This window comes from Notolepis coatsorum (assembly GCF_963971535.1).
Source record: "Notolepis coatsorum genome assembly, chromosome: 5".
Taxonomy (NCBI): domain Eukaryota; kingdom Metazoa; phylum Chordata; class Actinopteri; order Aulopiformes; family Paralepididae; genus Notolepis; species Notolepis coatsorum.
The window spans coordinates 36,596,728-36,619,118 of NC_140169.1; the positions used below are offsets into that span (position 1 = coordinate 36,596,728).

Consider the following 22,391-nt stretch of genomic DNA (forward strand, 5'->3'; position numbering starts at 1 on the left):
TTCAATAACATATGCCTTCAGTTGATCATGACAAATCCTCTCTTACCTTGACGATTAAAAAGCCTCCATAATTTAGTAAATAAAGCTGTTAGCTAAATAGCTAACCAACTAAATACAATAGACAGTGGTATCCTGAGGTAACGTTATGACAACGTTTGCTAGTCGAAATTACTGGACACACACAGGGACAAGTTAAACATCAATCAATTAATTTATTCCAACAGTTAGTTTGAGCTGCATGTGAGCCGCGGTCTTTCTCTCCTCTCCTTTGGAAACTAATGACGTTACGTTAGCTCGAAAAGCACAGAACCGGCCGACACAAGTTAAGCTGTTAGCAACAGACACTATAACACTTCCGGTCGGGGGTTTTCAAAATAAAAGAAACAGGAAAGTCATTTATTTTGTAAATGTGTGGCATGCACTTATTATCTTGAGACGTTTTTGTTTTTACGGAAACCTTAAAATGAAATGAAAACGAAACAGATCAAAATTGTTTTAGTCTGGACAAGGCCTTGCTTCCACCCCCCCAACGTATCATAATTTTTTTTTTGTGGGTCCAAATAGAATGTTGTTGTTTACATGTTGCATGCATGTATCCCCTCCCTACTTCCCATTCCCCCACGTGGAAGGCATCTAATTGGATAAATGGCATGATGGTGCTCTAGCGCGACATCTAGTGGCTGAATGTTATCCATAGCACCCTTAAGTGACCCTAACTGGTCAAAGATTGAATACATGTTGTACAACAACTATTGTTATGTATGTAGATCAGAATAAAACAACGTAAAATAAAGCAAATAGAAATGTAAACCTCTTCCTCTATCTCTTCCAGAACATTCCGTGGCGGCCAAGACCGGCGGCTGTTTCCCGGGCGACGCCCAGGTGACCCTAGAGGGCGGGGCGGCCAAACAGGTGCGTGACCTTCTCCCCGGCGACCGCGTCCTGGCCTCCTCGACGACGGACGGCAGTGGCCCGCTGCTCTACAGTCCCGTCCTGAGCTTCCTGGACCGCCAGCCGGACGCCAACAAGACCTTCTACGTCCTCTGCACCGCCGCGGGGCTCGACATCACCCTCACCGCTGCGCACCTGGTCTTCGTCACGGACGGGAACTGCACGGGGGGGACAGCGGAGTGGGGGACGGTCGGCGGGCCATCCCAGGAGTCAGTCTGGGGGTCTTCCGACGGGTCGGGCCAGGGGGCAACGAGGACGGTTTTCGCCAGCGAGGTGCGGCCGGGACAGTGTGTGCTCACCTCGCAGGGGAGAGCAGGGTCAGGGGCGACGTCGTCGTCGCTGTCCACCGTCACCCGCGTGTCGGCGCGGGGGAGCACGGGGCTGTTTGCGCCGCTGACCCAGCACGGCTCTATCGTGGTGGACGGGGTTCTGGCGTCGTGTTACGCGGCGGTGGACGCCCACCGGCTGGCCCACTGGTCTCTGGCCCCGCTGAGACTCCTCTACGGCCTGACCGGGCCTCCAGAACCACAGACCCATGGGCTGCACTGGTACCCCAGGGTTCTACACGGCCTGGGGAGAATCCTACTGGACCCTGGACTCTTTCACCCCTGGGGGACAGAAGAAGGGGGGGTTTAATAGGAGACTGGCACCATGTTAGCCAGGACCACAGAGACACAGACTTCATCCGTCTCTCTCTCTCTCTCTCTCTCTGCAGACAATTAAATGCAGTTGTCTAATACTGTATACTCTTATTTTCAGAGAGGGACATGAGAGAGAGGGAGAGAGAGAGAGAGAGAGAAATAGAGAGAGACAAACAGAACTGTTTTCAGAGAATGTCCCCCCCCCCTCCACCTTTAGCTCTATATTATAAGAACTACTGTAGCGTAAGAAGAGCCACGACTAAACAAAGACAGCTCCACAGTAGGTAGAGGACTCATTGGATTCTTGGTGTGGCCTTTTAACCCCACGTGTCTTGATGGGGCCAGTGTTTAGACCATGTGACACGAAAACAGTTGAAACCAACATTAATGCAATTCTGCAATTCTGTACACAAGGCGCCACCTGTCGCATGACGGTATATACTAAGCATAGTAGAGACACCCTGGTGCGCTGTTCTAGACGAGAGGGAGGCTGAAAGAGAGAACACTGTCGGCGAAGGATACGTGTGAGAATGAGGGGAGACGTGTGGCAGGCCGTTATTATCAGCGTGGGGGTGTGATTGGCCAATTTCAAAAAAGGAAAACAACATAACATTTAAATAACATGAATACCAGGGCTGGGAGGTATATGAATTAAGGTATCCCGTCATGGATCCATGCAAAGGTTAATTAATTTATAATAATAAAAAAGATAGATACTGTATGCTTTAAGAAAATTCCTTGGAGGAGTGGTAAAATAAAATAGATACTTTTGAATGAAACAGCACCATGACAACATGATGAAACAACACCATGACAACATAATGAAACAGCACCATGACAACATAATACAAAATGACTACAATAAAATACAACAAAACGACTACAATAAACTACTACAAAACTACTACAATAAACTACTACAAAACGACTACAATAAACTACTACAAAATGACTACAATAAATTGACTACTAAGCGACTACAAAACTACGACAAAACTACTACAAAACTACTACAATAAACTACTACAAAATGACTACAAAACTACTACAATAACCTACTACAAAATTACTTCAGTAAACAACTACAAAATGACTACAGTAAACTACTACAAAACGACTACAGTAAACTACCACAAAACCTGCAGTAAATGCAAAACATACAATATACAACATCTAACAGACAACATGCGATGTTTACATCTGAACAAAGCAGGCTTCCAAGGGTCGAATCTCTCGTTCAGTTTCTCAGGTTTGTGTTCGCTAAGGTTGAGAGATGTTGTTGTAAAAAAGTGTCATTATTAGTACTTTTGAACTTCCAAAAAAGCCAACATTTACAATTATTAAATTATTACAATTTCCTCTCTGTGCGTTCAGTAGAAAACTATGTGGCTGCAAGCTAGCCTAGCTTAGCACAAATTAATGGAAGCGGATACGGACCAAATGTTCGCCGAAGAAATCTCCCGGAGTTTTAAGCTAGGCTACTGGTCCATATCCGCTTCCATTCATTTGAGCTAAGCTCAGGAGTCTGACATGTCCAAACCATTCCTCTTGAGTTTTTTTTTGTGTTTCCGCATTCCTGAAATCTTTTTTTTGGGATACACAATGTTTTCATCCAAAAGCAGTAACATTATGTGTGTTGTCTGTTAGTCAGTGTGTCTGTCTGTATGTTAGTTAGTGTGTCCGTCTGTCTCTCCAGGTTCACACACACACATTGCCACGGTTCAGGTTTTTATCAGGTGTGTTCTTTTTTATAAAAGATAATATTTTGCCAAACGGTTTATTTTTCATTGTTACATTTCTTGTGCTTGTGGTATTTAGGCATACACAGCTACCACAAAAACGACTACTGTATCATTTAGACTAAATCCATGCATTGACTATATTCACATGAAGCAATTTGTGTTTAATTTGGAAAAACATATTTGATAGCTGTTGACTTTTGTATGGTCTTTTTTTCTATATTGTGTATGATTCCTAGAAAGGCTGAAACCCTGAATGCTTCGAAGCTTCAATCGCTGCCATGGTAACCGATGTCAACATCACTATTTTAAAGCTTTGTTTTCTTCTATTATTTTCTTTACCCCTCCAATATGTTCCTACATCAACATCCATAAATATATTCTAGAAATAATAATCCAACATTAATTTAGAGAATCAGACCCCACAGCTCTCGTTGAAACTCTCTGAGAGAAGAACGAAGCTTTGATTATTTGATGATATTTACTACTGAAGCTTCGAAGCCCAAACAATGGTAATCTCGACAGCCCTGCATTTCAGTGATCAGCCAAGATGTCCTAGTTATAAGAGTTTGCTCTTTTAATACATTGTGATAAATGAAACCCAGGCATTATTTTCGACTAGCGCTCAAATTATGTCAAATATGTATATTATGCTAAGTTGTTGAAAAACTATTTAAAAGTTATATTTTTAAAAGAAAAAAATGTACATGTATTATTGCTATTTTGGCAATTCCTTACATACAAATTTGTATTTGAAACATGAAGGTTTTCTTTGTAAACCAAACTGACTCTGTCTTTTTTTCCCATTTTTTTGTTGGACCCGGAGGGCCAGTCTACAAAAGTGTCCCTAACTGACTGGTTGATTGACTGACTGGTTGACTGACTGACTGACTGAATGACTGACTGACTGACTGACTGACTGACTGACTGACTGACTGACTGACTGACTGACTGACTGACTGACTGACTGACTGACTGACTGACTGACTGACTGACTGACTGACTGACTGACTGACTGACTGACTGACTGACTGACTGACTGACATGCAGACAACTTGTACCAGACATGTAGAGGACAACATGTACCAGACATGTAGAGGACAACATGTAGTAGACAACATGTAGCGGACAACATGTACCAGACATGTAGAGGACAACATGAAGTAGACAACATGTAGTAGACAACATGTAGATGACAACATGTAGCGGACATGTAGCGGACAACATGAAGTAGACAACATGTAGTAGACAACATGTACCAGACATGTAGAGGACAACATGAAGTAGACAACATGTAGTAGACAACATGTACCAGACATGTAGAGGACAACATGAAGTAGACAACATGTAGTAGACAACATATACCAGACATGTAGAGGACAACATGAAGTAGACAGCATGTAGTAGACAACATGTAGTAGACAACATGTACCAGACATGTAGAGGACAACATGAAGTAGACAACATGTAGTAGACAACATGTACCAGACATGTAGAGGACAACATGAAGTAGACAACATGTAGTAGACAACATGTACCTGACATGTAGAGGACAACATGAAGTAGACAACATGTAGTAGACAACATGTAGTGGACAACATGTACCAGACATGTAGAGGACAACATGAAGTAGACAACATGTAGTAGACAACATGTAGTGGACAACATGTACCAGACATGTAGAGGACAACATGAAGTAGACAACATGTAGTAGACAACATGTAGTGGACATGTAGAGGACAACATGTACCAGACATGTAGTGGACAACATGTACCAGACATGTAGTGGACAACATGTACCAGACATGTAGTGGACAACATGTAGCAGACATGTAGTGGACAACATGTACCAGCCATGTAGTGGACAACATGTACCAGACAACATGTACCAGACAACATGTACCAGACATGTAGTGGACAACATGTAGCAGACATGTAGTGGACAACATGTAGCAGACATGTAGTGGACAACATGTAGCAGACATGTAGTGGACAACATGTACCAGACATGTAGTGGACAACATGTAGCAGACATGTAGTCGACAACATGTACCAGACATGTAGTGGACAACATGTACCAGACAACATGTACCAGACAACATGTAGCAGACATGTAGTCGACAACATGTACCAGACATGTAGTGGACAACATGTACCAGACAACATGTACCAGACATTATACAACGGCATGCAAATTTCTCGATTCTGATTGGCCATTCACATGTCTTTATTGGTAACAATCCACGGTCCTGGGCTCAGGACCCGCCCACAACCAAATCACATAACCCTCCCCGGCTCACTCCGGGAGAAAACAGGATCGCGGAGATCAAATGGTTATGTTGAAAGCACCATAACGACTAAATATGAAGCGATTCTGTCAAGGGGAATGTGTTAGTATTTTAAACAATGTTGGATGATGTAATTGATGGGTCTTGACTCAATCTAGAACAAAAGAAAAATCGCGGATTGATTGATAGATTAATTGATTGATTTAAATTTCTTCCTTCCTACTTTCTTGCAGCGTTCTCTCTCACACTGTCCGACGCTGGCGTACCCACAAACACACACACACACATACACACACACACACACACACACACACACACACACATACACACACGCACACACACACTGTGACACACACACACACACACACACACACACGCACACACACACACACACACTCCTGTCTGCAACAGCGGGGGAGTCAGACTGAGAGAGAAGCAGCGCTGTTTTAAGTGAGCATGGTCTATTGAATTGATTGATTGGTTGATTGCTAATTTTATTACTGTACCCCTGGTTTCCAACTGGTTAAGTTTAGGCTAAAAGAAATAAATAAAAAAATAGGGCGAAGAAAACGTTTTTTTCCTATAGGGCAAAGAAAACGTTTTAATAAATTTTCAATCAATCATTCCAATAATACACAGTTGGATGTGTTAGTTGGTTGGATGCACTTCAAGCTGCTTCCACATGAGGCAACTTCTCTCAATCATTCCAATAATACACAGTTGGATGTGTTAGTTTGGTTGGATGCACTTCAAGCTGCTTCCACATGGAGTTGTGGGAACTACTTTTTCTGGCGGATGGTTTTTTCAATAAATCTTCGATTAATGTGTGTTTATTGTATAGAAATAAGGTTGGATGAATCTGGCAGTTGTATAAAAGCTTTACACCACGTGCAGTCGTGATTTGTGACCAATAAACCATGCCTAGGGGGGTCTAACGACCCTCGGCTGCGCCTCGGGCCTAACAACCACCCCTAGGCATGGTTTATTGGTCACAAACCACTCCTGCGTGTGATGTAATGCTTAAACATGTACCAGACATGTAGTGGACAACATGTACCAGACATGTAGTGGACAACATGTACCAGACAACATGTACCAGACATGTAGTGGACAACATGTAGCAGACATGTAGTGGACAACATGTACCAGACATGTAGTGGACAACATGTAGCAGACATGTAGTGGACAACATGTAGCAGACATGTAGTGGACAACATGTACCAGACATGTAGTGGACAACATGTAGCAGACATGTAGTGGACAACATGTACCAGACATGTAGTGGACAACATGTAGCAGACATGTAGTGGACAACATGTAGCAGACATGTAGTGGACAACATGTACCAGACATGTAGTGGACAACATGTAGCAGACATGTAGTGGACAACATGTACCAGACATGTAGTGGACAACATGTAGCAGACATGTAGTGGACAACATGTAGCAGACATGTAGTGGACAACATGTAGCAGACATGTAGTGGACAACATGTACCAGACATGTAGTGGACAACATGTAGCAGACATGTAGTGGACAACATGTAGCAGACATGTAGTGGACAACATGTAGCAGACATGTAGTGGACAACATGTACCAGACATGTAGTGGACAACATGTAGCAGACATGTAGTGGACAACATGTAGCAGACATGTAGTGGACAACATGTAGCAGACATGTAATGGACAACATGTACCAGACATGTAGTGGACAACATGTACCAGACATGTAATGGACAACATGTACCAGACATGTAGTGGACAACATGTACCAGACATGTAGTGGACAACATGTACCAGACATGTAGTGGACAACATGTAGCAGACATGTAGTGGACAACATGTACCAGACATGTAGCAGACAACATGTAGTGGACAACATACCAGACAACATGTAGTGGGATTAGCATACAGGGGCTTTTAGAGCCATGGTATACTTGATTTTAAGCAGCTGGGCAGCAAGTGGACATGTATTGTGCATGTACAGTATCTGGAGGACTCAATCATTATGCCAACAAACAGCACTCCAAATGAACACAGGATACGTGGCTCCACCCCAAAATATATTTCAAAGCAAGTAATACCCTTATCAGTGGTGGAAAGTAATTTCTGTACTTGAGTACAATTTAAAGCTACTTGTACTTTACGTGAGTATTTTCATTTGAGGGAACTTTATACTTTTATACATTTCAAAGGAAATACTCCACTACATTAATCTGAACCCATCAGTTACTAGTTACTTTGAAGACAAATATTTTGCATAGAAAACATGGCAAAGATTATATACTTTCACATTTGAAGCTTATGAACTTCAAGAGGACGTAATCAGAGTAGCATAACTGGACCACATACCACTTTAACATAACCTCTAATCATAGCAGCATAACTGGACCACATACCACTTTAACATAACCTATAATCATAGCAGCATAACTGGACCACATACCACTTTAACATAACCTCTAATCATAGCAGCATAACTGGACCACATACCACTTTAACATAACCTCTAATCATAGCAGCATAACTGGACCACATACCACTTTAACATAACATCTAATCATAGCAGCATAACTGGACCACATACCACTTTAACATAACCTCTAATCATAGCAGCATAACTGGACCACATACCACTTTAACATAACCTCTAATCATGTAGGGGTGGAGGAGGTCAGATAGGTATTGGGGGGCCAAGGCATGGAGGGATTTGTAGGTAAAGACAAGGATCTTGATGAGATACAAATACAAGTATAAGTATGTCCAGGGCTTAATTTGTCGAAACAGGACCTCCACAACCTCCCAGATTGGGACTGGCACCTCCACTGTATTTTGTGTAAAACTGTGTAAGATTTAATGTTTCCTGTTCTGTCATTCTTGTATTTCCCATCAAAGTTACTCATAAATTGATTGTTTAAATAGGCATAGCATAGTAGACTAGTTTGGCTCAATGCCGTTATCTAAATCAGATAAAGAAAAAATTAAATGCTCAATCAGCGCCGGAGCGATATGCGTGATGTGTGGTTAAAAGGCCAGCGCTCTAAAGTATAGGAATACGTGGCGGTATTTGCAGGGCTATAACTATATTCTATATTATAGCTATGGATTGGATACAATACTATGGCCCATTTGACATAGAGTATCTATCGTTCAATATGTGAAAAATAAAAAAAGAATCCATCCATACATTCCCGTTTTATACCGTGGTGAATATAAGTATGGTTTTAGAGCGGTCTAGGGTAATTCCTGGGAGGCTGGTAATAGCCCACAACGTGTATTATACTAAATGCATTGGCGTTTTGTCCCTACACATGCTACAATTAAAAAATCAAATGCATATGATAGGTATTATGTTCCATCATGAATGCATGAAAGGGTGGGGGGGGTCGTTTTTTGATGCTTTGATCGTCACCAACGGAATGTGTTGTGGACTAACGTTACACACGCTCGGATCGCAATGAAGACATTCTTGGATCAACGCAAGATTGATATCATATAGCCCGTACCTTGACTAGGATGTACCCCAAAAAGAATATTCCAATTATCTGATCGCCATTCCAAGTATTGATGTCCATCGTGTCACCAACATAATCCACCACACAACATGAATCAGGAGTATTTGATTATTCTCAATCCGAGCGTTATAACCATACGTCTTGCCCGGAGAAAAATAGCCAACCCGGACCCATATAATCGACGCACAGCCCAAGACAGAAGGTTTCAAAGGGTGCTCGATAACGCCGCCTGGTAGGATGCGGGCGGTATTGCACTTTTGCGATCTTAGACTCATTCCCTATGATAACACCAGGCTCCCTGGATGGATAATGAATGGAAATATCGAATAAAAGAAATAACGATGAAAACCCGACTTTACCCAGGTATGGCGTCCATTGAGTTAAGAAGTGTCAATCAGGTCATGCGCTGACGCTTGCCCTGAACACATTGTTTGAGCTTTGCACTTGTGAACTAGGCTAGCCCTCTGCAGACTGTGTGAACTAGCCTTACGCAGACTGTGTGAACTAGCCTTCCGCAGACTGTGTGAACTAGCCTTCCACAGACTGTGTGAACTAGCCTTCCGCAGACTGTGTGAACTAGCCTTCCGCAGACTTTGTGAACTAGCCTTCCGCAGACTGTGTGAACTAGCCTTCCACAGACTGTGTGAACTAGCCTTCCGCAGACTGTGTGAACTAGCCTTCCGCAGACTGTGTGAACGAAAGGTTATCCTACTGTATAACCTAGTTATATGAATACTGGCAGAGCGTCTGGCTCTTTGCCATTATGAGATAACTCTTATCCTAGCACCGACTGTGCTCATGAACAAACAATTTGCACTCACATGCACGTGACCAGGCCACGCCCCCACGTCCTGCTATAAGACGCCGGACATGGTCACACTCTACCTTCCTCGTAAAAAAGTTTCCAACACTGAAAACCCAACCAAGGGACCTCAGGGCGCTAAGAGCGAGACGCTCTGCCAGTATTCATATAACTAGGTTATAGGATAACCTTTCGTTATATTATCATACTGGTCATCGCGTCTCGCTCTTTGCCATTATTAGTCCATGGGCCAGAGGCAAAAATGTCACTTGTCGGTGCCACTCAGGGTGAATAAACTTACATATAATTTTTTCAAAGATCTATGTATGTAGATGATATTTTTGTATGATAGCCCTTCCAGAGTGGTAGCTTTATCATAATTATCAAGTCATGAAGTATACCTACTCCCTCAGGAAATTGCATTTCAGATGCTGGTGCATGTCCTGCTTTAGACTCACGTAGAGGACATCTGTCAATGTTTCACAATATTGAAAAAGCAAAAAACGCTGAAAAAACATATATCACATCTCTATTTTCCCTTTTTACTGAAATGTAGTGCATTGGACGAGATCGATTTAGGTTAATATTGGAAATAATATTGTAATAAAGATTGTCTCCATGTTGTTATGCCCTAAATATTATAGTTTTGCATAAACAATTATATAGAGACAAATTAACACATTTTCCCATGCAATTTTGATCAGTGATTTATTTATTGTTAAGGTTCAAACTATATGTTTTCATATGCACTGGATATCATGGACTGGATATCTTCTTTGTTGACACAACAAAGTCTTTTTTTCTATTTGTATTTTGTACCCTAAACTACTAATCATCATCATCACTAAAACAATTGTCAAAGTCTATCTCTTCGATCTCCATCTCTTCCTCTGCCTCATCACACTTGTACTCTCCATCCTCCTCATCCATCATTGTTTTTTGCGTAATCTGCCTCCTTATCAAGAGCTTCTTGCTCTTCTGATGCCACTTTCTGGGCCAGTACCTCAACAAGAGAAGAACGGAGGATGGGTCCAACCGTCCAGACAGGTTCTAACACCTCCTCATCCATTGTTTTCCCCAGTCCATACTTTGATAGGCTTTGGGCCTCTTGAATATTGGCTGTTCTGCTCTTTTGTAGCAGGCGACTATGAAGTTGGCTCGCTGTACATGTGGGATGTGACAGACCTTCGGGGGAGGCAGGCGTTCAATGTCTACTTTGGAGTTTGCATCCAGGGCCCTCATGTATCAACTTGACTTACTCACAGATATGTGCTTAAGCCGTGCGTACGACCATTCCTAAGCAAAGTGTGGGATTTATCTATTTGAACTTGTGCTTGACTTTGTGCGTATATTTAAGCACAGGTCGGACCATGCGTAGGTGGCGCCGGTGGTAGAATATTTTCACAACGCGGAAATAAGCACTGACTGTGCTCTGCGTAACTCAACTCGTTATTATTTTGCGCATATATTGCAGAAATACGGGAACGTTTTGATTATATTTAAAAGGCTTTGCCATTGTTAAACGTAATAAGTGGAACCCCGAAGCTGTAAGCAGAATACAAGTCATATGAACACCCACGATATAAAAACGCATTGCAATTAGAACAGACAGAGGTTATTTGTTGAGTGTATATGTGTGTTACGTTCTGGACACCGACTGAGGTCGGTGACCACCCACATTCCTGACATATTTCACTGGGCTTGTCACCTGTCCTTTCCCTGTCAATTAGTGCTGTCACTTAGGGGTGGTTCCTGATTGGCTGTCACGGGGGTGTGTGTGGAATGTTGGTATTTGGTGTCTATGTAACCTACCTGTCTTCTGCTTGTTCATTGTCAGGTCTTCACTAATTGCGTTCGGGGATAACACGGACGGTTCAACTCTGGACCTCCAATAAGCTCCTATTTACCTTATTCCTGCCTGTGCTATTTAGCACTTGTCTCTCTTAGAATTTACTCTGTGTTCTTACTATTAAAGTCGAACCTGTTCAAGAGTAAACACTCTCCGTCTCTGTGATTGCCTTCACCCATTGGAATTCACTTACCTCCATTCCTGACAGAAGACCCCTCCCATTTCCAAGATGGCCGACGTGTGTGGTTTTAGGGTCAAGTAGTGTTGGAACAATCTATCAAAAATCTAGACAATCCTCAGTATTTCTTTGAACCAATTTTCATCAGTGGTGTATAAGTGGATTTTTTAAACTTGCAAAGGAGCAGTTTTGATTTTTAATTCAAATCAGGGACTGAATTTGGATTGAGCCTAAACTCCAGTTTCCATCTGAGTGAGGCCTAGCAGCAGCCAGGCATCATACACCCGGGGACGGCCATTTTGTATTTTCACCCTGACTTTTTGTGGACAAAAACCTAATTTTCATACTCATTTTCAGTGGAATTCTTTTTTAAACCTTGAACCTGTGCTACATACGACTTTGGGCTGTGGAGCAGTTGTGTTTTCCAGCTCCTGCCTCTCGGCTGGAGCTTGGAAACAGGCATCTGGCAACAAGTAAACAGACATCGGTGACACAAACAAGGCAACATGGCTGAGTCGGGCCCAGCCAAAGAGGACACATGGAGTGTGGTGGCTGGGCGCAACTTGACAAATGAAGCAATCCTCCCTGTCTTCATTATGGAGAGGGAAATCCTAACAAGAGATGAGTCCATCAAGAAACCAGTGAGAGAAGGAGAGATCTACCACTGCCTCATACAGGAGGTCCACCCAAATCATCTAAGGTCAGTGCAAAGAGTTGGAGCACTCTGGCGTATCTACCTGTGTGATAAAGAAGCAAGAGCCAAACTCCTTATGAGAGGAATCGTGGTTCGTGGAATACATATTGACCTGTAAGATGACAACCCTTTTAGCCTTAAATCACGCATGGCTAATCAGAATGCAGTTCAGATCAACATTAAAGAGCTACCTGAATCTGCTGATGATAGCATTGTGACTGAGTTTTTGAGTCAAAGAGGGTGTAAGATGGTAGGCAATATCATGAAACGAATGATTCGATACAACAACCAGCTGACAAACTGTTCCAATGGAGACCGGATGGTCTACATAGAAGCCATGCCCTCCAAGAACATTCCTCGGTCTGTGAAGATGGGTACACACTGGGTTAAGGTATTCTACTATGGACAGATAAACATACAACAGCATGGCAAGCCGACACATGACAGTGAACGAAACCCAAAATACAGTCCAGCCACTGAAGAGTCGATTAGAGTCATTGAGGAGACCTACAACAAGTATGTGGAAAAACCTCCCCCCTCTAAAGATGTGACAGAGCCAATCGAGAGTGAGGAAGGGGAGTCTGAGATGGAGGAGGTGAAGGAGATGGAGGAGGTGACTGCATCTCAAACCATGGAGGGGAAAGGAGATGAGGTCCCTACTGTAGCTACAGACGTGACCAAGAAGAAAAACAAACAGAAGAATAAGAAAAAGAAGGAGACCAAGAGAGCAATGAAAGGACATGAAGAGAGTCAGGACAAACCTGTCAAAGAGAACACCAGGACAACCAGTCAAAGACCCAACTCTTCTGGAAGTAAGACAGAAGTTGACCCATCATCAATTCGATCTTATTTCCAACCTGCAAAGGCCATAAGCGCGAAGCGACAGAGGGAAATTGGATCACTAAGCTCAGAATCTGGGACCAGCCCACCAGTAAAGAAGCGGGCTGATGACCAGGAAGATATTCAACAGCCACCTGGCCAACAACAAAGCCTCCAAGTCTCAACCAAAGCAGGTGCCATGCCAGAGATGGCCAGCAGGCCACCAGCAGGTGAACATGGTGTGACAGGAGGGGCGCTCAGTAAGCCCCAGGCGACATCAGAGGAACAGAGTGCCCACCCAGTCAACTCTGGGGGTCCCTGCTCCTGATCAAGTGGGCCTTCCACAGGGTTCAAGACCGAAGAGTGATCATCCATCATAATGTCATAATGACTTTACAACTACCGAAGAAGGGACTAAGAATTGCCCATCTAAATATTTGTAGTCTAAAAAACAAGGTACAAGAACTGAGTTCTGTCCTATTTGAAAATGCTTTACATATTACAGCCCTATCTGAGACACATCTAGACACATCAATAGATGACAATCTATTAAAAAAGTTGATGCGGCTACTAACAACGCCCTCCGGATCATCACTGGATGCCTGAAGGCTACACCCGTCTTCCTGCTGCCAGTCCTTGCAGGAATCGCACCAGCTGGCCTACGACGAGAGGCTGCCACTCTCGCCCTAGCAAGGAAGGCAGTGAAGCATGACTGGCACATCCTACACAACACCACAACAACAACAGCACCTATGAGCAGACTCAATTCCCGCCACCCCTACAACAAGGTGGCACAAGAGATGCTCCGTTCCACCACTGAGGACCTATCCAGAAATGGATGGCTGGCGGCAGCCTGGAAGAGAGAGTGGGAGAGTGCTGGGCCAACCCGTATCCACCACCACATCTGGGATCCAGGAGATGGCGCCACAGGAGACGATCTTCCACGCCGGCAATGGGTTCTGCTGAACCGTTTAAGATCTGGGGTTGGTCGCTTTAAAGCATCATTAAAGAAGTGGGGCCTGGCAGACAGCGCTGCATGTGAGTGTGGAGACCCTGAGCAGACTGTTGACCACATCCTGACCATCTGCCCCCTATACAAACCACCCTCGGAAGCCAGCCTCTTTGATGTGGGACCAGAGTTAAGGGCATGGCTACAAGATACGGAGTTGGACCTCTGACGTTACACGAAAGAAGAAGGTTGCAATACAGGGGTATAATTTATACAGGCTTGATAGAAATAAGCATGGAGGAGGTGTTGCTTTTTATATTCAAGAACATATACCTGTCAAAGTACGAATAGATCTAAGTGCACCTGGTGTGGAAATGCTATGGCTACAGGTTCATCTACCTCACCTTAAACCAGTTCTAATAGGCTGCTGCTATAGACCACCGGGCTCAAACATACAGTACCTTGAAGATATATGCAAGATGCTACAAATAGTCACTGATATTGACAGAGAAATATATTTGGTTGGAGACCTTAATATTGACTGGTTCTCCAAAACATGTACATTAAAAAAGAAATTAAGTGATGTGGCCAATGTGTGCAATCTATCACAGATTGTGAATGCACCAACCAGAGTTAACGTCAGGTGCACAGGAAGATCTTCAACTTGCATTGATCACATTTTCACAAACTCTGTGGAGATGTGTTCAAAAGTAGTATCTGTGCCAGTAGGCTTTAGTGATCATAACATCATTGCAGTAGCAAGGAAAACTAAGGTGCCAAAAGCTGGGCCTAAAGTTATATACAAGAGAATGTACAATAATTTCAATGAAAATGTGTTTGTTGAAGACTTGAACGAGATACAATGGGATAATGTGACTGAACTAACGAGTACAGAGAATGCCTTACAATTATTTATGAAACTGTTCTCATCCATCTGTGACAAACACGCCCCTATGAGGAAATTAACAGTCAAAACAACTAAAGCCTCTTGGCTTGATTTGGAGTTGAGAAGCTGTATGAAAGAGAGGGATCAATTGAAAAAGGATGCTATTGCATCCGGTGGCTCGGATGATTGGCAGGCCTACCGTTTTCTGAGAAACAAAGTCACGAAAATGAATACACAGAAGAAAAAAAAATACTATAAATCCAAGTTTGAAGAAATTAAAGGTGACAGCAAAAAGTTATGGAGAACCTTAAATGAGGTCATGGGAAATAATAAAACAAATACGATGCCCTCGTTTATAGAAGCAGCTGGTGGATTTATTACCAAACCTCGAGATATAGCCAATCATTTTAATGATTATTTTATTGATAAGGTGGAGATGATAAGGAATCAAATGCTGCCAGTGGATGGTAAGCTGTCTGAATCAATAATTAAACAGCATATTATGCATACAAAAAAATTTGAATTTGATTTTATGGATATAAATCTAGAGCAAATGGAAAAGCTTCTCTTGTCCATACAGTGTGACAAACCTTGTGGTCATGATAACTTAGATGGTAAACTGCTCCAGCTGGCAGCCAGAATTGTAGCAAAGCCACTGTGTCATATTTTTAATCTATGTCTAAGTGAGGGTGTTTTTCCTCAAATGTGGAAGATAGCTAAGGTCACTCCACTTCCAAAAAATGCTAAACAGCCTTTTAATGGAGCAAATAGTCGACCTATTAGTATCTTGCCAGTTTTAAGCAAAATCATGGAAGGTGTTGTTTTTAAACAGATTCAGCATTACCTCTCAGAAAACAGTATAAATTCTCAATTCCAACATGCATATAAGGAGGGTTATTCTACATGTACAGCTTTAACACAATTAACAGATGACTGGCTACAACAAATTGACAGGAAGCGAATGGTGGGTACTGTACTACTGGATTTCAGTGCAGCTTTTGACCTCATAGATCACGAGTTGCTGCTCATAAAACTAACTGCATATGGATTCAGAACTGCAGCTGTTAACTGGATAAAAAGCTATCTATGTAACAGACATCAATGTGTTGTGTTTAATGGTACCCTGTCCAACTTTAAATTCCTACAGTGTGGAATTCCACAGGGAAGCTGCCTGGGGCCCCTCTTCTACGCCATTTTTACAAATGATTTGCCATGGGTATTAGAAAATACATGTATGGTTATGTACGCCGATGATACTACAATGTATGCATCATCAGACAAGACAGAAGAGCTTAATGAAGTCCTTCAGAGAGATTTGAACTTAGTGTCCACTTGGGTGTCTGAAAACAGGCTGAAGTTAAACATATCAAAAACCAAGAGCCTAATATTGGGATCCAAGCATACTATAAGAAAAGACGTGAAGCTAAGTATATCTTTAGACGGAACAGCTATTGAGCAAGTTAGAGAGGCAAAGCTGTTGGGTGTCACACTTGATGGAACACTCTCATGGTCAACTCACACCAACAATGTGGTTGCCAAAATGAGCAGAGGTATTTCAATTATCAGAAGGTGTAGGTATTTTCTAGCCGATCTGATATTGAAGCAAGTGATACAGTCATTAGTTCTTTCTCACCTTGACTACTGTCCAGCTGTCTGGTCTAATGCCTCAAGACAAGAGCTCAATAAGATCCAGCTCACTCAGAACAGAGCGGCCCGTCTGGCCCTGAACTGCTCAATGAGAAACAGTGTGGAGGGGATGCATACCAAGCTGTTGTGGTTGAAGGTGGAAGACAGACTGGATTGCAGCCTGATCTTGTTCATGAGGAATATATATATCTCAAGAGAACCTATCTGTTTGTATTCACAGCTAACATGTACACATGATCGACATAAGTATAATACTAGGCATGCCTGTAGGGAAACGTTCACACTGCTACTACCAAAAACCAATGCAGCAAAGAGAACTGTGTTATATAGAGCCATGTCATATTGGAATAAACTGCCAGTACATCTTACTCAGATAACCAGTAAGATAAGTTTTAAAAATAATTTGAAAAGAGCATTGAGAGAAAAAGAAATTAGTTTACATTAAAGAAAAACACAGATACTGTAGTTTACATTGTAAAGATATGACTGTCTGAGAGTTTAATCCCTTTTATTGTATTTTCTGTGATCTGATACTCTGTTTGTGTACTGTAATGCTATTTGGAAATATTTTTATATTTTTATATGTAGGAATATTGGAATATATTTTTAAATGTATGCTACTATAATGTTATGTATGTATGTACTGTTTTTGTTGTGTGTGGACCCCAGGAAGACTAGTTGTTGCTGCGGTGATGACTAATGGGGATCCGTAATAAAGATAAAGATAAAGATAAAGACCTGACCATCAGAGTTCCATGGAGGCCATCATGGAGATGCTCCAGGCGCAGGGAGTGGCCCAGACACGGATGGAAGAACATCAACAGCTGGTCAGCGCCGAGTTAGTCCGACTCAATGGGATCGTTGGCTCATCCCAAGCGGTGGCGCAGTCGGCGTTGGCCACAGCCCGACAAGCCCAAGAAGGAGTGGCTGGAGTTCAGTCGGCGACGGGAGAACCAGCGGTCCACGCAGAGGAGAGTCGGGGGGTGTTCGGGGTCCAGGAACGGTCCCACGAGCCACGACTGCAGGCGCCCGCTCGCTATGACGGATCACCGGATGGTTGTCGGGAATCACCCAGTGTCTACTCGTTTTCCGGCTGCAACCACGATCATTTCCATCGGAGACAGCACAGGTAGCGTATATTATCACACTGCTCACCGGTCAAGCTCTCTCCTGGGCTACGGCGGAATTAGAGGCGGGAGCGATAATCTGCGACAGTCTGGACGCCTTTACCCGGGAGTTGAGAAGAGTATTCGATACTTCCCGGGTACTCTCGATCTTCGAGGCTGGCGGTCGTCTTCTCGACTGCCGGCAGGGCCTCCGCACGGTCGCTGCTTACGCTATCAATTTTCGGATCTTGGCTCGGGAGACAGCTTGGGCGGAGAACGTCTGCGTGGTTCTGTTCTTCAGGGGACTCTCAGCGCGGATGCGAGATGCGCTCTCCGCGCGTGAGATCCCCGAGCAGCTGGAAGTGCTGATCAACACCGCCATCAAGATGGACAATCGGCATCAGGAGAGGGAGAAGGAGCGTGTCAACAACACCCAGGTATGTTTTCCTTCTTCTCCTGGTGTTGATACCTCCATGCATTATACGAGTGGGCCACTGGGTGATGAATCCATGCAGCTTGGAGCGCTGTCGCTCTCGGACGACGAGAGGCAGCGCTTCATCAAAGAGTGACGCTGCTTCCGGTGCGGTCGCACCGGTCACCGCTTCGGCAGCTGTCGGGTCCAGGCTGTATCGGCTCGGTGCCAGTCGGGAATAGAAGGTGCACCGTCAGGCTTCGAGAAAGCGCCAGCAGGTGGGCTCATTCCTGCCAAACCCACTCATTCACGTACATTTTTTGAGATGGCGATCAACTGTGGGGGTGACATTAGGGGAACTAAGGCTCTCATTGACTCAGGGGCGGCGGGCAATTTTATTCACGTGGGATTGGTGAAGGAGTGGGGAACCCCAGTGGAGGATTTAGGGGTTCCCTTACCGGTTTACGCCCTGGACGGTCGGCCCCTGGGCAGTGGGAGCGTCACCCAGCGCACGGTTCCTTTACACATCCGGGTGGCGGGTGGGGTGTGGGAATGGGTTAAATTTTCTTTTCCCCCTATTCTGTCATGGTGTTGGGTCATCCCTGGTTGTCGTCATGTGTTCATATCATTAATTGGAGCACGGGCGAACTCTCAACGGCGGCCGACGTCAAGTCGATCGTCAGCGGAAGTTTGCCCAAACCCTTGTCTTCCCCCCCCTCTTCCCTTTTGTCTCCTCCCTCTTTCTCCAGGATAGTGGGGAGCGTGGCAGATTCTGATCTACCCTCTAATCCCGATTTGATAGGGGTGCCTGAGATCTATTGGGACCTGGCGGACGTTTTTAGCAAGACGCGTGCTAAAGCACTTCCGCCTCATAGATCATACGACTGTCCCATTAATCTTCTACCCGGTACCTCCCCGCCTCGCGGGCGAATGTTCTCTCTCTCACGCCCCGAAACCTTGGCCATGAACACCTACATAGAGGAGGCATTGCTTGCGGGGCACATACGCCCGTCCACTTCCCCTGCCGGCGCTGGCTTCTTCTTTGTTGATAAGAAAGATGGGGATCAGCGCCCATGCATTGATTATAGGGGATTGAATGACGTTTCCATCAAGAACCGATATCCTTTACCTCTCATGGACACGGCCTTTGAGTGCTTACAGGGGGCACAGGTCTTTTCTAAACTTGACTTACGTAATGCATACAATCTGGTCAGGATTAGAGAGGGAGACGAGTGGAAGACTGCATTTAACACACCCAATGGGCACTATGAGTATTTGGTCATGCCCTTTGGTTTGGCTAATGCTCCGGCAGTCTTCCAAGCCCTGGTTAACGACGTGCTGCGAGACTTGATTGGGGTGTCGGTGTTTGTCTACTTAGATGATATCCTGATTTTTTCTCGCCATATGGTGCAACACCAAATGCACGTTCGGGAGGTGCTAGACCATCTCCTCAAGCATCAACTATTCGTTAAGGCTGAGAAGTGTGTGTTTCACACGGACACCGTATCCTTCCTGGGCTTTGTGTTGACGAAGGGCGATCTGCGCATGGATCCAGCCAAGGTGAGTGCAGTTTTGGACTGGCCACGGCCTTCGTCGCTCAAGGGGTTACAACGTTTTTTGGGCTTTGCAAACTTTTACAGGCGCTTTATTCGCAACTTTTGCGCCTTAGCCAATCCATTAACAGCTCTCACTAAGGCCTCTCTCCCTGGCTTTGAATGGTCGCTGAGTCGGCCTTCTGCGATCTTAAACGTCGTTTTACATCCGCTCCTGTATTGATCCGCCATGACGCAGAGGTTCCGTTCATTGTGGAGGTGGATGCCTCTGACATCGCGGTGGGGTGGGTGCTCTCTCAGAGATGCTTAAAGGATGGGAAAGTGCACCCGTGTGCTTTTTTTTCTCGCCGTCTGTCACCAGCCGAGCGTAATTACGACGTGGGTAATCGGGAGTTATTGGCAATCAAATTGGCACTGGAGGAGTGGAGACATTGGTTAGAGGGGGCGACACATCCTTTCATTGTTTGGACTGATCATAAGAACTTGGCTTACATCCAAGGGGCTAAACGCCTTAACGCTCGCCAGGCCAGGTGGACGTTGTTCTTCACACAATTTCGATTTACCATCTCCTATAGACCCGGCTCCAAGAATATCAAACCTGACGCTTTGTCGCGCCAGTTTGATCTTCCTGGTCGGGAGAAGCAGCCCCATCCCATTATTCCACCGGCCTTGATTTTGGCACCCGTGTCTTGGGGCATAGAGAGGGTGGTAAGGTCGGCGCTAACGCGGGAGCCCGATCCAGGTGGGGGTCCTCCGGGACGGTCGTATGTTCCCAAGGTGGCGCGCTCACGCTTGCTACAGTGGGCACATGCGTCATCCCTCACCAGCCACCCAGGGGCAACCAGGACCCTGGAATTTATCCGTAGGAGGTTCTGGTGGCCGGCAGTGGAGGGGGATATGCGTTCCTTTGTGGCGGCCTGTCCGGTGTGCGCACGTAGTAAGACCTCTCGACGGGCACCGGCGGGTCTCCTCCGACCACTTCCTATTCCTAAACGACCCTGGTCACACATATCTCTGGACTTTATTTCTGGTCTTCCCCTTTCGGACGGGTTCACCACCATTTTGGTGGTGGTGGATCGGTTCTCTAAGGCGGCTCACTTTGTCCCTCTCCCCAAGCTTCCATCGGCCCGGGAGACTGCTGATTTAGTTATACAGCATGTCTTTCGGGTCCACGGGCTGCCAGTGGATATCGTGTCGGACCGGGGTCCTCAGTTCGCCTCCAGGTTCTGGAAGGCGTTTGCCACCGGCCTCGGCGCCTCTGTCAGTCTGTCGTCTGGGTTCCATCCGCAGTCGAACGGGCAGACGGAGCGGGTCAACCAGGATTTGGAGGGGGTCTTGAGATGTTACGTTGCCGGTAGTCCGGCAACGTGGAGTAGGAGGTTGGCTTGGGCTGAGTACGCGCATAATACCCTTCTCTCCTCTTCTACCGGTATGTCTCCCTTTCAGTGCCAGTATGGTTTTCAACCTCCTCTGTTTCCCGAGCAGGAGCAGGAGGCGGAGGTGCCCTCGGCCCAAGCACATGTGGCTCGCTGTCGCAGGACGTGGAAACAGGTTTGGAAGGCGCTACAGAAGGTTTCGGTTAGTACCCAACGGCAAGCTAACCGTAAGCGTCGTCCGGCTCCAGTTTACCGTCCAGAGCAGCGGGTTTGGCTTTCCACCCGGGATCTCCCTCTCCGGGTGGAATCCAAGAAGCTGGCTCCTCGCTTTATAGGACCATTTAAAGTGATTCATCGGGTTAATCCAGTGGCTTACAAGCTACGACTTCCGAGCTCTATGAGGGTTCATCCGACGTTTCATGTGTCCCTGTTGAAGCCATTCCTCTCATCGCCCTTGGCCCCGCCACTGCCTGTGGTTCCTCCACCCCGGTTTATTGGCGGTCAACCCATTTACACGGTGCGGAGGATACTGGGTTGTAGGTGGAGGGGTAGGGGGTTTCAGTTCTTGGTGGATTGGGAGGGGTACGGGATAGAAGAGTGTTCTTGGGTGCCTCAAAGGGATATTTTAGATCCCAGCCTGATCGTTGATTTCCGGCGGCTGAATCCCGAGGCCCCTAGGTGAACGTCTGGTGCCGTTCGTCGGGGGAGGGTACTGTTACGTTCTGGACACCGACTGAGGTCGGTGACCACCCACATTCCTGGCATATGTCACTGGGCTTGTCACCTGTCCTTTCCCTGTCAATTAGTGCTGTCACTTAGGGCTGGTTCCTGATTGGCTGTCTCGGGGGTGTGTGTGGAATGTTGGTATTTGGTGTCTATGTAACCTACCTGTCTTCTGCTTGTTCATTGTCAGGTCTTCACTAATTGTGTTCGGGGATAACGCGGACGGTTCAACTCTGGACCTCCAATAAGCTCCTATTTACCTTA

General features: G+C 45.1%; 1 pseudogene across 1 annotated transcript in view; it reads left to right on the forward strand.

Annotated features, from left to right (window-relative positions):
• The window catches only part of LOC311228149 (indian hedgehog B protein-like), a 69,213-nt pseudogene extending 67,626 nt beyond the window's left edge, over window positions 1-1,587 (forward strand). Inside the window, exon 5 of the transcript in view lies at window positions 833-1,587. The product of the transcript in view is annotated as an indian hedgehog B protein-like (transcript). The remainder of the gene's footprint in view (window positions 1-832) is intronic.
• Window positions 1,588-22,391: the final 20,804 nt, after the last annotated feature.